The sequence below is a fragment of the Mandrillus leucophaeus genome, unplaced genomic scaffold (assembly GCF_000951045.1).
Source record: "Mandrillus leucophaeus isolate KB7577 unplaced genomic scaffold, Mleu.le_1.0 Scaffold4, whole genome shotgun sequence".
Lineage (NCBI taxonomy): Eukaryota > Metazoa > Chordata > Mammalia > Primates > Cercopithecidae > Mandrillus > Mandrillus leucophaeus.
The window spans coordinates 10,632,554-10,648,539 of NW_012104253.1; the positions used below are offsets into that span (position 1 = coordinate 10,632,554).

Consider the following 15,986-nt stretch of genomic DNA (forward strand, 5'->3'; position numbering starts at 1 on the left):
GAGTCCAGGTGTCCTGGATGGAGGGACCCAAACCTGCCATTGCCTCAAGTTTAAAGTTTAAGTCCACTAAGAGGCCAGGATGGTGATGGATAGCACCTCTACACTTGGTACACACATCCCTGGGGAGTGGGGACAGAAGATGATTTTCATATTTTTCATGTTAATCCAAAGGAGAACTCATTTTTTTTTTTTTTTTTGAGATAGAGTCTCGGTCTGTCGCCCAGGCTGGAGTACAGTGGCGCGATCTCTGCTCACTGCAACCTCTGCCTCCCAGGTTCAAGCGATTCTCCTGCCTCAGCCTCCTGAGTAGCTGGGATTACAGACATGTGTGACCATGCCTGGCTAATTTTTGTGTTTTTAGTAGAGATGGGGTTTCACCATGTTGGTCAAGCTGGTCTTAAACCCCTGACCTCATGATCCACCCACCTTGGCCTCCCAAAGTACTGGGATTACAGGTGTGAGCCACCATGCCCGGCTGAAAGCATAGTCTTGAAGAGATATTTATACATCCTTGTTCATAGCAGCATTATTCACAATAGCTAAGAGATGGAAGCAACCCAAGCATCAGGAATATAAAACACTGAATGGAGACGTATCTATTGGCTGCTGTGGTACAGGGAAAAGTCATGGTGTTGACCTACCCATCTGCTTAAAACCCCTCAACAGCCTTGTATGGCCCACAGGATAAGCAAGTCCTCCATGAACTGGCTTCTGCCTCTCCCTAAACTTATTGCTGCCAATATCCAGCTATGCTTCTCTCCTGGGGGACAAACAGAAGTCATTCCCTGCTCTTTTAGGCCTCTTATCCTTTGCATGCCAGATCCAGGAAAATTTTCAGGACCTCACCAGCTGATATATTCTCCAGGAAGACTTCCCTGATCACACATTCCCAGTCTCGCTTGGCCAACTACACCCCCACCTATGCTCTCAAATGTGAGTCCACTGTATTCCTTCTGCCACAGAAGTTCCCACAATGCAATGTTGTTCTCTGTCTCCTCTGCTGGATTCAGAGCTCTCTAAAGTCAAGGACTGCTATGGTTTGGATGTTTGTCCCCTACAAATCTCATGTTGAAATGTGATCTTCAATGGTGGTGGTGGAGCCTGGTGGGAGGTGCTTGGGTCATGGGGGAAAATCCCTCATTGTGGCTTGGTGCCCTCCCCATGGTAATGAATGAATTCTCACTCTGTGTGTTCATGCAAGAGCTGGTTGTTTAAAGGAGGCTGGCACTTCCTCCTCTCACTCCTGCTCCCTCTCTTGCCATATGACACACTTGCTCCCCCTTCAATTTCTGCCATGAATAAAAGCTTCCTGAGGCCTCACCAGAAGCTGAGCAGATGTTGGTGCAATGCTTGTAAAACCTACAGAATCATGCCCAATAAACCTCTTTTCTTTATAAATTACTCAGCTTCAGGTATTCCTTTACAGAAATGTAAAACTGACTAACATGAGTCAGGAGTCATTCATTGGTGCTTCCCTTAATGCTAGGCCCGAACCGGAGATCAAGTAGACACTGAGTATTTCATAAAAAGATGTGTGGATAAAGAGTATGCCTAAGGCTCAGAATGGTGGCTGGCACCTGTAATCCCAGTTACTTGGGAGGTTAAGACAAGACGATCACTTGAGGCCAAGAGTTCCAGACCAGCCTGGGCAACATAGCAAGACCCTCATCTCTAAAAAAGTCTCTAAAAATCAGCCAAGTGCTGTCACGTATACCTGCAGTCCCAGCTACTTGTGAGGCTGAAATTGGAGTATTGCTTGAGCCTAGGAATCTAGGCTGCAGTGAGCTATGATCATGACACTGCACTCCAGCCTGGGCAACAGAGTGAGATCCTGTCTCTAAATTTTTTTTAAGTGTGCCTTTGTGCATCAAAGGACACAATCAACAGAGTGAAAAGGCAACCTGCAAAATGGGAGAAAATATCTATAAATCATATACCTGATAAGAAGTTAATATCCAGAACTACAACTCAACAACAACAACAAAACTCAATTAAAAATGGGCAAAAAAACTCAAATAGATATTTCTCAAAGAAGATATACAAACAGCCAACAAGCATATGAAAAGATGGTTAACATCATCCATCATCAGAGAAATGAAAATCAAAATCAACTTACATACATTAGGATGGCTACAACCAAAAAATCTGAAAGCAACACGTGTTGGGAAAGATGTGGAGAAATTGCAACCCTTGTGCACTGTTGGTGGAAATGTAAAATGGTACAGCTGCTATGAAAAACAATATGACAGTTTGTCAAAAAATTAAAAATAGAATTCTATAATCCCATACACCCACTTTTGGATAAATGCTCTAAGTTATGGAAAGCATAGTCTTGAAAAGATATTTATACACCCATGTTCATAGCAGCATTATTCACAATAGCTAGGAGTTGGAAGCAACTCAAGCATCCATCAATAGACAAATGAATAAACAAAATATAATATATACAATTATTCAGCCTTCGCAAGAAAGGAAATTCTGACATATTCTATAGCAAGGATACACCTGGAAGACATTCTGCTAAGTGAAATATGTTTGTCACAAAAAGACAAATGCTGTATGATCCCAATGATATGAGGTACCCAATCCCAGTCCTATTTACTTTTGGAACAACACTCCCAAATAATTCAGCAAAAGACCTTGCTGATAAAGCAGCGTGATGTGAAGAAGCCAGCCCAAATCCACCCAAACCTAGATGGCGACGGAAGTGATCTCCATTACTCTGCATTTTATTGTACATTAATTATACCTCCCTACAATATATATAATTAAAATAATCACATTAAAATTGAAATATTGAAAAGAAAAAATTACACTCAATTCTATCACCTTAAAACAACTACTTAACACTGTGGGACATTTTGCCGAAATGTGTTTTCCCCCAACTTGTCACCTTTTCATATTTATACTATATGAAAGGTATGTGTATGCTTAGAAGGAAATGTGTGATGACAAAAGGAATTGCTAAGGTCAATTGAGCTCACCATGCGCCAGGCACTGCAGCGAGAACTTTACATGCATTTATGTTTAATCTTCTCAACAATGTTAATCTCATTTTACAGATGAGGAAACAGATGCAGGAAGAGTAAGTAATCTGCCAGAGTCACACAGCTGTTTACAAAGCTCAGACCTGACTCCAGGCAATCTGCTTCCCCCACCCTTCTAGATGCCCTACCTAGCTAGATGAGCCATTTTCTTGCTGGGGAATTTTATGAGCTCAACTGTTCCAATTTTATGAGTCACACAGCTCACGTTTACAGAGCTCAGACCTGACTCCAGGCAATCTGCTTCCCCCACCCTTCCAGATGCCCCTAGATGAGCCATTTTCTTGCTGGGGAATTTTATGAGCTCAACTGTTCCAACATCTCCATAGGCATTCTTGGTTCCCCTCAGCCCACATCTACCCTTCAGTCTTTTTGGAAAGGCGATCAACACATTCATAAGTACTCCCACTCCAGCCACTGGCAATGAAGGCTTCTGTATGGGTCCCTTGGAAACTGGGACTCATTACGGGTTTTTTTTGTTTGTTTTTTTTTTTTTTTGAGATGGAGTCTCGCTCTGTCGCTCAGGCTGGAGTGCAGTGGCCGGATCTCAGCTCACTGCAAGCTCCGCCTCCCGGGTTTACGCCATTCTCCTGCCTCAGCCTCCCGAGTAGCTGGGACTACAGGCGCCCGCCACCTCACCTGGCTAGTTTTTTGTATTTTTAGTAGAGACAGGGTTTCTCCATGTTAGCCAGGATGGTCTCGATCTCCTGACCTCGTGATCCGCCCGTCTCGGCCTCCCAAAGTGCTGGGATGGGAGACCTTACAGGGTTTCTTGATCTTGATTACTTTTTTTTTTTTTCCCCACACAGGGTCTTGCTTTGTCACCCAGGCTGAGTATAGTGGCATTGGAACAGGAATTAAAAGAAATTAAAAACTGTATAAGCAAAAACTCAGTTGTATGTAAGAAAACCCAGTTCCCCCTGAGGAAGAGAAAGGGCTGGAGTCTTTCAAAATTAACTGCCTGTTTTTCTTTCTGAGGCTAGTGAACCTTCTCTCTCCTTTTCCCAAGAATTGTGAAGACTCTGTTTCTCTAGCTGTGCAGCTGCAAGGTCACTAAACAGATAATCTCAAGTCGCAAAACATGTTGTTCCTTGAAAAGTAAGAAATAATGTAATGCATGTCTCAATTGAATAACTGTCTTTGTTTCTTGCTTCCATAATACGCTTCCCCTGAACAGATCTCCCACTACCCCACAAAATGCTTAAAAGTTAGCTTAACTCTTTGTTCGGGGCTCAGTCCTTTGGATGTTAATCTGTTTGGGTCAGTGCACCTAAATAATTAAATAACTCCTCAACCCCTCAGTCTCTCTGATTCCTTAATTATCCCACAGCCCGCATGGGGATTGGAGTTGGCAGATTTACTGTCTCCTTTGCCTGCGGGACTAGGGCCCCGGGGCTGGGGGAGACGCGGCATCCAAGGTGTGCCGCGGGGGAGCTTCACCTGGATGGAGACTGGCTCTCCCCGTGTCCTGGTGCCCTGCCCGGCAGTGCAACGGAACCAGAGGTGGGGCTGCAGGATGATACCAGCACTTCAGGGACCACGGTAAGGAGAAAAGGCCCGAGGCAGGAAAGCCATCTCATAGGGGACCAGGGACCAACCACTAATCCAACCCAGAGTGGCTGGGGGTGGCAGGAGTGGACTGCCAATTTTTATGAACCTCGTGTCCTCCTAACAAGTGAAAGTGGTTCACTGGTGGTAAAAATGGGCCGATAGAGTGGCAAGTGCAGCAAGGAAGAGCTTGCTGGCAGCGTGGCAAGAGTGGCTTGTCACCCCAACTGGGAGTGGTGTATGTGTGTAAATGTGGACCTAACCAGGACACAAGAGAGCCTCGTTTCATCTGATGAGGAGTCCTGGGGCAGGGGAGGTGTGTGAAAGAGATAGTCTCGGGAGAGGCCAATGAAGGGAATGATGTAGGGAGGCACAGATCCCTTAGTGTGGGCTGTGTGCTCCCAGGCGAATGTGGGGGAAATCAGACCTAGGACGCTGTATACAGCTGATAGGACCAGCTCCGTGACCGCAGCAGGCTGTGAGAGGGGAAGGCACGTTCCTGGCTGAGCAGTGTCCGAAACTCCCAGGACCCGGTCTGGTGGACCTGAGATTGAAAGTGAGACTGAAAGTATGTCGCAAGGGAGGAAATGGGAGGAAAAGCGTCAAAACCAACTCCTTTGAAGTGCATGATAAAATTTTGTAAAAAGGATTTAGAGGTGATTATGGGATGAAGCTATGGAGGGATAATGGGCAGCTATGGAGACAAAAGAAAAGTCTCAGGAAAGAGAAAACTGGTTTTGCAAGAACCACAGAAGGGAACAGAGATCCCTCCTCACTACATTCCAATCTATCCCCCTTTACCAAGGCTAACTGCCCCTAAGGAGTTAAGTTCAAAGAGATACAGGCTCCTAGACTCACCCGAGAAGGAGAAATCAGAGCTTCGGGAAGTTAAACTGAAAGGCTGGAAAAGTCAGGCAGGCCGTCTCAGGTCAAGCCATGCCCAAGTTATGCTTATGCCTCGTAAGAGGATAAGAGCACCCCCATTAGGACCCAGATGATGCAGTCCAGTTTCAGCACCTACAAAAGTGCTGAGAAGCACTTCTACAACGGCTAAAGGATGGTAAAAGAAAAAGGCAACCAATATAAAAAAATCTCAGAGGTGCTCCAGGGTGCAGAAAAAAGCACCAATGAATTTTAAGAAAGACTTTGTGAGGCATTTTGGTTGTACACTCCATTTAACCCTAAGGCTGCTGAAAATCAGTGCATGGTGGATACAGCATTTCTAAGACAGGCCCAAGGAGATATCAGGCATCAACTGCATAAGTTAGAAGTTCCACAGGCATGAATGCTACTCAGTTTATTAAAGTGGCTACCAAGGTGTACATTAACTGAGATCAGGAGGTGTAGGGTCCAGCCCCACAGGGTTGGTGGGTTTTCTCCCTGGGTACAGAGATGAAAGATTATAGGAATAAAGACACAAGACAAAGAGATAAAAGAAAAGACAGCTGGGCCCGGGGGACCACTACCACCAAGACACGGAGACCGGTAGTGGCCCCGAATGCCAGGCTGCACTGATATTTATTGGATACAAGGAGAAGGTGCAGGGTAAGGAGTATGAGTTATTTCCAGTGATTGACAAGGTCACATGAGTCACGTATCCACTGGACAGGGGGCCCTTCCCTGTTTGGCAGCCGAGGCGGAGAGACAGAGAGACAGAGAGAGAGAGAGAGAGAGAGGACACAGCCTACGCCATTATTTCTGCATATCAGAGACTTTTAGTACTTTCACTAATTTGCTACTGTTACCTAAAAGGCAGAGCCAGGTGTACAGGATGGAACATGAAGGCAGACTAGGAGCGTGACCACTGAAGCACAGCATCACAGGGAGACGGTTAGGCCTCTGGACAACTGTGCACGGGCCTGACTGATGTCAGGCCCTCCACAGGAGGTGGAGTAGAGTCTTCTCTGAACTCCTCGGGGGAGAGGGAGACTCCCTTTCCCGGTCTGCTAAGTAGCAGGAGTTTTTCCTTGACACTGACGCTACCGCTAGACCAAGGTCAGCTTGGCAACCGGCATCTTCCCAGACGCTGGCGTTACCGCTAGACCAAGGAGCCCTCTGGTGGCCCTGCCTGGGCATAACAGAAGGCTCGCACTCCGGTCTTCTGATCACTTCTCACTATGTCCCCTCAGCTCCTATCTTTGTATGGCCTGGTTTTTCCTAGGTTATAATTGTAGAGCAAGGATTATTATAATATTGGAATAAAGAGTAATTGCTACAAACTAATGATTAATGATATTCATATATAATCATATCTATGATCTATACCTAGTATAACTATTCTTATTTCATATATTTTATTATACTGGAACAGCTCATGCCCTCGTTCTCTTGCCTCGGTACCTGGGTGGCTTGCCGCCCACAAGGAGGCAAAGAAGAAAGTTGATTGGAGGCTTAAGAAAGGACAATTTGGCATATATAGAAACTCATGCTGCACTTCTTGTCCCCCAATAACACATCTCCTGGATTTGCAAAAAGGTCTCTTTTCTTTGGTCCCTGTAGCCCACACAGTTCTTTGTGGTGGGGGGGGGCACTAACTGGGTGAGTTACCACAGAGAAATTTACTAGCAGCAGCCCTTATAGGAAGAGAAGCTGGCTTTGCAAGGGGGCATGGACGCAGGCGTGAACACAGTCGTGGAAAAGGCTAGTCTGGACAGGAGTTTGAAAGCTGGCTGAGGCTAGAGAGAGACTAATGTGCACAGTGCAAAAGGAAAGGACACTAGAAGGATAAATGTCACAAGAATAAGGAGAATGGTCAATGGTTTAACAACCGAGTGCAGCGTTCAGTTGTTAGTTGTGGTGCTTCAAAGGCAGACCCTGATCTGAGCGGCTTACCGGAGCGCGAGAATTTGGAGAACTGAGACAGACAGGGATCCATCCTTTTAGGCCCTGGGGAGCCTATAGTCTTTATGGAAGTAGGGGGCCGATTAATGGATTTTTTGGTCGATACTGGTGCTGATTTCTCTGTGGTAACTCACCCAATTAGCCCCCCCCCCGCCCCCCCACACACAAAGAACTGTGCTACTATCATATGGGCTACAGGGGCCAAAGAAAAGAGACCTTTTTGCAAATCCAGGAGATATGTTATTGGGGGACAAGAAGTGCAGCATGAGTTTCTATATATGCCAAATTGTCCAGTGCCTTTGTTAGGGAGAGACTTACTCCAGAAACTGCACAAATTTCCTTTACACCTAAAGGGAATATGACACTGTAGTTTGGAAGGTCTAAGGCAATGGTATTGACTCAGCCTCAAGAACTGAGGAACGGCAGCTCTATGAACTGTGTACCAGGAGGCTGCCAGAGCCGGACCTACACAATATGTGGGGAATGCTTTTCAAGGTACCAGGTGTATGGGCTGAGGACAACCCTCCCGGACTTGCTGCAAACAGACCCCTGGTGCTAGTAGAGCTTAACCCTCATGCTGCCCCAGTACAAGTCCATCAATACCCCCCTACCCGGAGATGCAATTGATGGCATAGCAAAACATTTAAATCGACTCTATGAACATAGGATTATAGTGAAATGCAAGTCCTCCTGGAATACTCCCCTGCTGCCTGTGTGCAAGCCAAACGGTGAATACAGGCCAGCGCAGGCTTGGAAGTGCACACAAGGAGGCTGCATGTGCACTGCCCACCCCAGTTACAAGGCAGCACGTCAGGGAATTTCTAAGTGCAGCGGGATTCAGCCGAATCTGGATTCTACCAAATCTGGATTCCAAATTTCTTCCTTATAGCAAGGCCCTTATCTGAGGCTCCCAAAGGAAAAGAAAGAGAGCCCCTCCTATGGGAAAAGGAACAGGAAAAGGACTTCAAAGATATAAAGGAAGCCCTCATCCAAGTCCCGGTGCTAGGGTTGCCAGTTGTAAAAAGCCCTTCTTTTTGTATGTGGATGAAAGAAAGGGAATGGCAGTCAAAGTCTTAACTCAGTTGTTGGGCTCTTGGTATCGGCCGGTAGCATACTTATCCAAAAGACTGGACTTGGTGGCCTTAGGTTGGCCCCACTGCCTCAGGGCGTTGGCAGCTACTGCAATCCTTATAGAAGGTGCCAACAAGCTAGCCCTAGGTCAGAAGTTAATAGTTTGGGTGCCACATGCTGTAGTCACCTTAATGGAGCAAAGAGGACATCGACCACTGTCCAACTCTAGAATGCTAAAGTATCAAGGGCTTCTGTGTGAAAATCCCCAGATAACACTGGAGACTGTAAATAACTTGGACTCAACTACCCTGCTGCCTGTGGAAGAACCTGATTGGAAGGACGGTAGGTTGCCTCACTGCTGACAGCACCTTCCCCATTGTTGCATAAATACGGTGGACGAAGTGTTCTCGAGCCGGGAAGATCTCAGAGACAACCCCTTGGAGAGCCCATATGTTGAATACTGATGGTAGCAGTTTCATAACAGATGGGGTGTGATATGCAGGGTATGCAGTAGTGACCCAACACTCGATAGTCGAGGCTCAAGCCTTACCTTCTGGGACTTCCGCTCAAAAGGCTGAATTAATAGCATTAACCAGAGCACTGTTATTGGCCAAGAGGAAGAAAGTAAACATATATACTGATTCAAGATATGCTTTTGCAACCCTGCACACCCTTGGGGCAATATACAAAGAGAGAGGACTTTTCACTACTAAAGGAAAAAAAAAGGAGAGGAAATTTTGCAATTATTAGAAGCCACATGGGCTCCAGAGAAGGTGGCTGTCATCCATCGCAAAGGACACCAAATCGGGAAAAGTTATGAGGCACAGAGCAACAAAAAGGCAGACCGAGAGGCTTGGCAGGCAGTAATGTGCAAGGCTTTACCTGAAGAAAGAACTCTAGCAATGCCTCTCCTTATAGAGCCTCCTTTCTCAGAGGTACCCAATTACTCTTCAAGCGAAAAAGCTTGGTTTGGTCAGGAAACAGAAAAATATATTAAAGACGGATGGTGGGTGTTCTCTGACGGGAGGCTAGCTGTCCCAGAAACCATAGCCCCAAGGTTTGTGAAGCAGATCCATCGAGGAACACACATTGGGAGGACGGCCCTAGAAACTTTGATAGGTTGGCATTTCTATGTGCCATGGCTCTCTGCCATCACCCGTGCTGTTCGTGAACAATGTCTATCCTGTGCCTGGAATAATCCAAGGACCTACTCGACCCCCAGGAATACAAGAAGTGGGAGCTGCGCCTTGTGAGAACCTGCTTGTAGACTTTACTGAGTTGCCTCGAGCCGGAGGTTACCGGTATATGCTAGTGTTTGTTTGCACCTACTCGGGGTGGGTTGAGGCCTTCCCCACCAGAACTGAAAAGGCACGAGAGGTGACAAAGGTGCTACTAAAAGATACCATACCAAGATTTGGGGCATTTGTGGCAGAAGCCGTACAACTGCTGACTCAACTTTTAAAGATCCAATGGAAACTGCACACAGCCTACAGACCACAGAGTTCAGGGAAGGTGGAACGGAGGAACTGGACACTCGAACAGCTACTAAAAAATTGTGTCAAGAAACTCATCAAAGGTGGCATCAGGTCTTGCCCATGGTCCTCCTCTGAATCAGGTGCACCTCCACCAAACAAACTGGGTATTCGCCCTGTGAGATTTCATTCGATCGGCCACCTTTCCCCATCATAAGACAGATTAAAGGTAATCTCTGTAAACTAGAGGAGCTAACTTTAAGAAGGCAAATGCAGATTTTAAGTATGGCCATGTAAAAATGCATGGCGAGGTATAGAAAAATGCCTATAAGTCTAATAGACGCAGTACACCCTTTCAAACCTAAGGATTTTGTTTAAGCTAAAAAATGGAATCCAACCACTCTAGGACCCACATACGATAGGCCTCATATTGTAATCACGTCTACTTCCACTGCTGTTAAAAGTTGCAGGTGTCACACCTTAGATTCACCATAGCCGGCTGAAACCAGTGGCAGCAGTGATTCCTGACGATAACCAGTGGATTAACCAACAAGACCCAGATCACTCCATCTGAATAGTCCTACGGCGAAACCCAACTACCGGTAAGAAGGACAACTGCCCTGCTCTGACCACACCGGAGGCTGGTCAGTCTACGCATGGCTGAAGCTTGAGGATCCTGCAAGCTCTGCTCTAGTCACATCCTGGAAGCTGACTCGTCAACGCACAGCCGAAGCTAAGAGGACCATCTCCGGATAAGTAAATGTGAATACAATTTATAAGCCTAGTTATAATTCTGTCAATACTGATTGTTCTGTTGTTACGTTATCATTGCAAATGCTGCAAATGTCTATGCCCAGAGGGAGGTTTGCACGCCCATGTGTAGCATAAGCATGTTTCTACTACATACACTGATGTTATTACCATTTCTGCCTATGCTAGAAAGTGAGAATTCTTTAGAAAGATGTCCACACTGTGTACATACTACCTGGGTAAGGAATACCGTAGTCAAAACTCTACTGTACCGTACTTACTATAAATGTACAGGAACCAAGTTAAAAACCTACCCATACAACCAGAAACAGTCTGCAATAGTTTAACACAAGACAGGTTTAGCAGGGGCAGCCCTAAACATCTGTACAGAGAACCACAAATCGGATGCCCAGACTGTAACATTCAGTGGTCAACACTAACACAGCTCCAATATTTATATTCAGGAAGGACTGCTCTGCAAAGTAGTATGTCAACCAAACCAAACTGTAAGACAAGACCATGCAATCCTTTAAATTTTACTATCTTAAAGCCAGAGCTACCTTTTTGGTATACAGGACAGACATCACTACTACGAGTTGATAGACAAGGAGCAGGCCTTGGAGTTGCACTACTAATTGTCAAAAAGACTAGAAGGAATCAAATGTGTCCAACCCCGCAATTCCGAGCCCATAAGTCATTCTACAAGCATTTTGATCAGTCAGCGCCTGAGCTTTCCCATCAACCAAAAACTTATTTGCTCAACTAGCTGAAAACCTAGCTGGCAGCTTAGAAATTTCCTCATGCTATGTATGTGGAAGACCTAATATAGGGGACCACTGACCATGGGAGGCTAAGAAATTAATGCCACAAGATAACTTCACTTCGCCTAACCCTGCCAGTAAACCAACAGCCTTAGCCAGTGTTTGGTTGTTAAAAATCTCCATAATTGGAAAATACTGTATTGCGCGTTGGGGAAAGGCTTTCACAGAGGCAGCAGGACAAACAACCCGCCTAGGGCAACAGTATTATGATGAGACTAAAATAAAACTCTATGGAGAAACACCCAGAAGACTCCTACTTAGCAGATCCAAACCTTTTCTCTCGATTCTCTACTCTAAGCCACTCTTGGTATCAGCTAGAGGCTCCAAATGCTTGGAAAGTGCCCTCTGGCCTATACTGAATCTGTGGAGCATGGGCACATCGGCAACTGCCGGCTAAATGGACAAGGGCATGTGTGTTAGAAATAATCAAGTCATCCCTCTTTTGAATTCCTCTGAAGCAAAGGGAACTCTTAGGATATCCAGTTTATAAAAAAAATAAAAGAAGCATAATCACAGCTAGAATGCGCAAGTTGGCCCATGTTCCAGTTCAGACTTGGGCCGGATGGTCTCTGGATTCCTTGTTTAGAAGATGGTTCTCAACCTTTGGAGGATTCAAAACCCTCATTGGTAGGTTTATTTTTGACATCTGCCTCAGCCTTCCTTGCTTTTTACCCCTGTTTATTAGGAGTATTCACTTAACTATAGATGCAGTAGTAACGCGGCACACTACCACAAATTTCATGGCATTAACCAAATATTAGCCGCTACCAGGAAAAGCAGCAGTTCAGCTCCATGAAGAGGTGGCAAATAGTAGTGCTTTCTATTAACACCTTTGTTATAAAAAACACCAAAGGGGGGAAATGGAACAGGAATTAAAAGAAATTAAAAACTGTGTAAGCAAAAACTCAGTTGTGTGTAAGAAAACCCAATTCCCCCTGAGGAAGAGAAAGGGCTGGAGTCCTTTAAAATTAACTGCCTGTTTTTCTTTCTGAGGCTAGTGAGTCTTATCTCTCCCTTTCCCAGGCGTTGTGAAGACTCTGTTTCTCTAGCTGTGTAGCTGCAAGGTCACTCAACAGATAATCTCAAGTCGCAAAACATGTTGTTCTTTGAGAAATAAAAAATAATGTAATGCAGGTCTCAACTGAATAGCTTTGTTTCTCGCTTCTGTAATATGCTTTCACCTGCACAAATCTCCCCCCGCCCCACGAAAGGTTGCTTGACCCTTTGTTCAGGGCTCAGTCCTTTGGATGTTAATCTGACTGGGTTAGTGCACCTAAATAATTAATTCCTCCTCAACCCCTCGGTCTCTCTGATTCCTTAATTATCCCACAGCAGCATGAACATGGCTCACTGTAGCCTCGACCTCCTGGGGTCAAGCAATCCTCCTACTTCAGCTCCCTAAGTAGCTGGGACTAAGGGTGTATGCCACCAAGCCCAGTTAATTTTTGTATTTTTTGTAGAGATGGGGTTTCACCATGTCACCTCGGCAGATCTTGAACTCCTGAGCTCAAGCGATCCACCCACCTGGGCCTCCCAAAGTGCTGGAATTACAGGTGTGAGCCACCGCACCCCGTTAACGTTATGGAGCTCTGTCAGGTCTGAGCCCTGTAACATTAGCTGTATGACTCTGGCAAATTAATCGTCCTGCGTCTGTCTTCTCATCTGTAAAAGAAGAATAACATTAAAATAGTTTATTTTAACTATTTTTTAAAATTAGAATATTGAGAAGAAGGAAAAAAATACATATATTCCTACTACTATAAAGGAATCTTTGCCATCATTTTGCTCTTGGTTGGCATCTCCCCCTCCCCCATTTTTAAAAATGAAAATTGACTCTATTTCTTTCCTTCTTTCTTTTTCTTTTTTTAAAGATGATGTCTTGCTATGTTGCCCATGCTGGACTCATACTCCAGAGCCCAAGCGATCCTCCCTCTTCAGCCTCCTAGATAGCTGGGACTACAGGGATGTGCCGCCATACCTGGCTTAAACCAGTTTCTTTTTTAATTCATAATTTTAAATCAAAACAATTTACTCAACTCTTTATTTTGAAAAGTTTTAAACCTCAAAAAAGTTGAAAGACTAGTACAATGAACACTCACGTACCCTTACTCTAGCACCAAGAATTCACCAATTATTAACATTTTGACTGTGTCCCTCTCTCCCATAATATACTTTTCTTTTTTTCTGAAATCAGCTGATTGATTAGGGTGGTGGTTGCTGAAAGGGGAGGTGCTGTGGCAATTTCTTAAAATAACGTAACAATGAAGTCTGCTGCATGGATTGATGCTTCCTTTCATGAAAGATTTCTCAGCAGCATGTGATGCTGTTTGATAGCATTTTATCCACAGTAGAATGTACCAAATTGTAGTCAATCTCTCAAACTCTGCCACTGCTTTATCAACTAAGTTTATGAAATAGTCTAAATCCTTCATTATCATTTCAACAGTGTTCCCAACATCTTCACCAGGAATAGATTCTATCTCAAGAAACCACTTTCTTTGGTCATACATTAGAAGGAACTGCTCATCATTCAAGTTTCTCATGAGATTGCCACAATTCAGTCATATCTTCAGGCTCCACTTGTAATTTTAGTTTTCTTGCTATTTCCAACCACATCTGCAGTTACCTCCTTCACTGAAGTCTTGAACCTCTCAAAGTCATCAATGAGAACTGGAATCAACTTCTTCCAAACTCCTGTTAATTTTGATATTTTGACCTCGTCCCATGAATCACAAATGTTCTTAATGATATCTAGAATAGTTAATCCTTTCCAGAAGGTTTTCAATTTACTTTGCCCAGATCCATCAGAGGAATAACTATCTATGGCAGCCATAGCCTTACAAAATGTATCTTAAATAATAAAACTTGAAAGGCAAAATTACTTCTTGATCCATGGGCTGAAGAATGGATCTTGGTTCGCAGACATGAAAATAACATTCATCTCCATATACATCTCCATTAGAGCTCTTGGGTGACTATGCACATTTTCAATGAGCAATAATACTTTGAGAGAAATGTTTTTTCTGAGCAGTAGTCCTCAACAGTAGGCTTAAAATATTCAGTAAACCATGCTATGAACAGATGTGCTGTCATCCAGACTTTGTTGTTCCACTTATAGAGCACAGACAGATTATACTTAGTGTAATTCTTAAGAGACCTAAGATTTTTAGAATGGTAAACAAGCACTAGCTTCAATTTAAAGTCACTAGCTGCATTAGCCTCTAACAAAAGAGTGAGCTTGGCCTTTGAAGCCAAACATTGACCTCTCTAGCTATGAAAGTCCTTGATGGCATCTTCTTCCAATAGAAGGCTGTTCTATCTACACTGAATACCTGTTGTTCAGTGGCTGCCTTCATCAGTGATCTTACCTAGGTCTTGGGGATAACTTGCTGCAGCTTCTTCATCAGCACTTGCTGCCTCATCTTACACTTTTATGTTTCTGGAGATGGCGTCTTTCCTTAAACCTCATGAAATAATCTCTTCTAGCTTCAAAATTCTATCGCTTCCTCACCTCTCTCAGGCATCACAGAACAGAAGAGAATCAGGGCCTTGCTTTGGATTCTGTTTTGGTTTTAGGGGATGTTGTAGCCGGTTTTATTTTCTATCCAAATCACTAAAATTTTCTCCAAATCGGCAATAAACAATTTCACTTTCTTATCATTCATGTGTTCGTTAGAGTAAAATGTTTAATTTCCTTCAGTAACTTTTCCTTTGCATTCACAAACTGGCTTTTTTGGTGCAAACTTTCAGCCTATCTTGCCTTTTGACGTGCCTTCCTCACTAAGCTTAACCATTTCTAGCCTTTGAGTTAAAGTGAGAGATGTGTGACTCTTTCTTTCACCTGAACAGTTAGAGGCCCATTGTAGGGTTATTAATTGACCTAATTTCAATACTGTTGTGTCTCAGGGAATAGAGTCCCAAGGAAAGGGAGAGAGAAGGGAGAACGGCCTGTCAGTGGATTAGTCTGAATACACACATTTATCAATTAAGTTTGTCGTCTTATATGGGCACAGTTCATGGCGGCCCCAAACAATTACAATACAAGGAACACTCATCACAGGTCACCCTTGTAGCAGAATACATCTCCCTATGATGGACGCATACGTCCTCTTAACTCTCGGGAACGCCCCACTCCGTCTACGAAGTAGCCGCACTTTCACCACTTTACTTAATAAACTTGCTTTTGCTTTGCTATGCGGACTCGCCCTGAATTCTTTCTTGCGCAAGATCCAAGAACCCCCTGTTGGGGTCTGGATCGGGATCCCTTTCTGGTAACAAAACTACACCAAAAATAAAAGAAAACACGTTACTGTGCGGTACCTGACAAAGTCTCTAGTCGGAGGGAGCACACAGAACTTCACCTTCTGTGGCCTTTCCCTAAGCGGGGAGGAGCAAAGATGGAAGAGGAGAGGCCAGTGTCCTAAGCCCGCTCTCCCATC

At 44.5% G+C, this 15,986-nt stretch overlaps 1 protein-coding gene across 1 annotated transcript in view; it reads right to left on the reverse strand.

Moving 5' to 3' along the window:
* LOC105548001 (interferon alpha-inducible protein 27-like protein 1) overlaps positions 1-15,955 on the reverse strand; it is an 18,852-nt gene extending 2,897 nt beyond the window's left edge. The window contains exon 1 of the mRNA XM_011991809.1: positions 15,853-15,955. The gene's annotated coding sequence lies outside the window, so the exon portion shown is untranslated. The remainder of the gene's footprint in view (positions 1-15,852) is intronic.
* Positions 15,956-15,986: the final 31 nt, after the last annotated feature.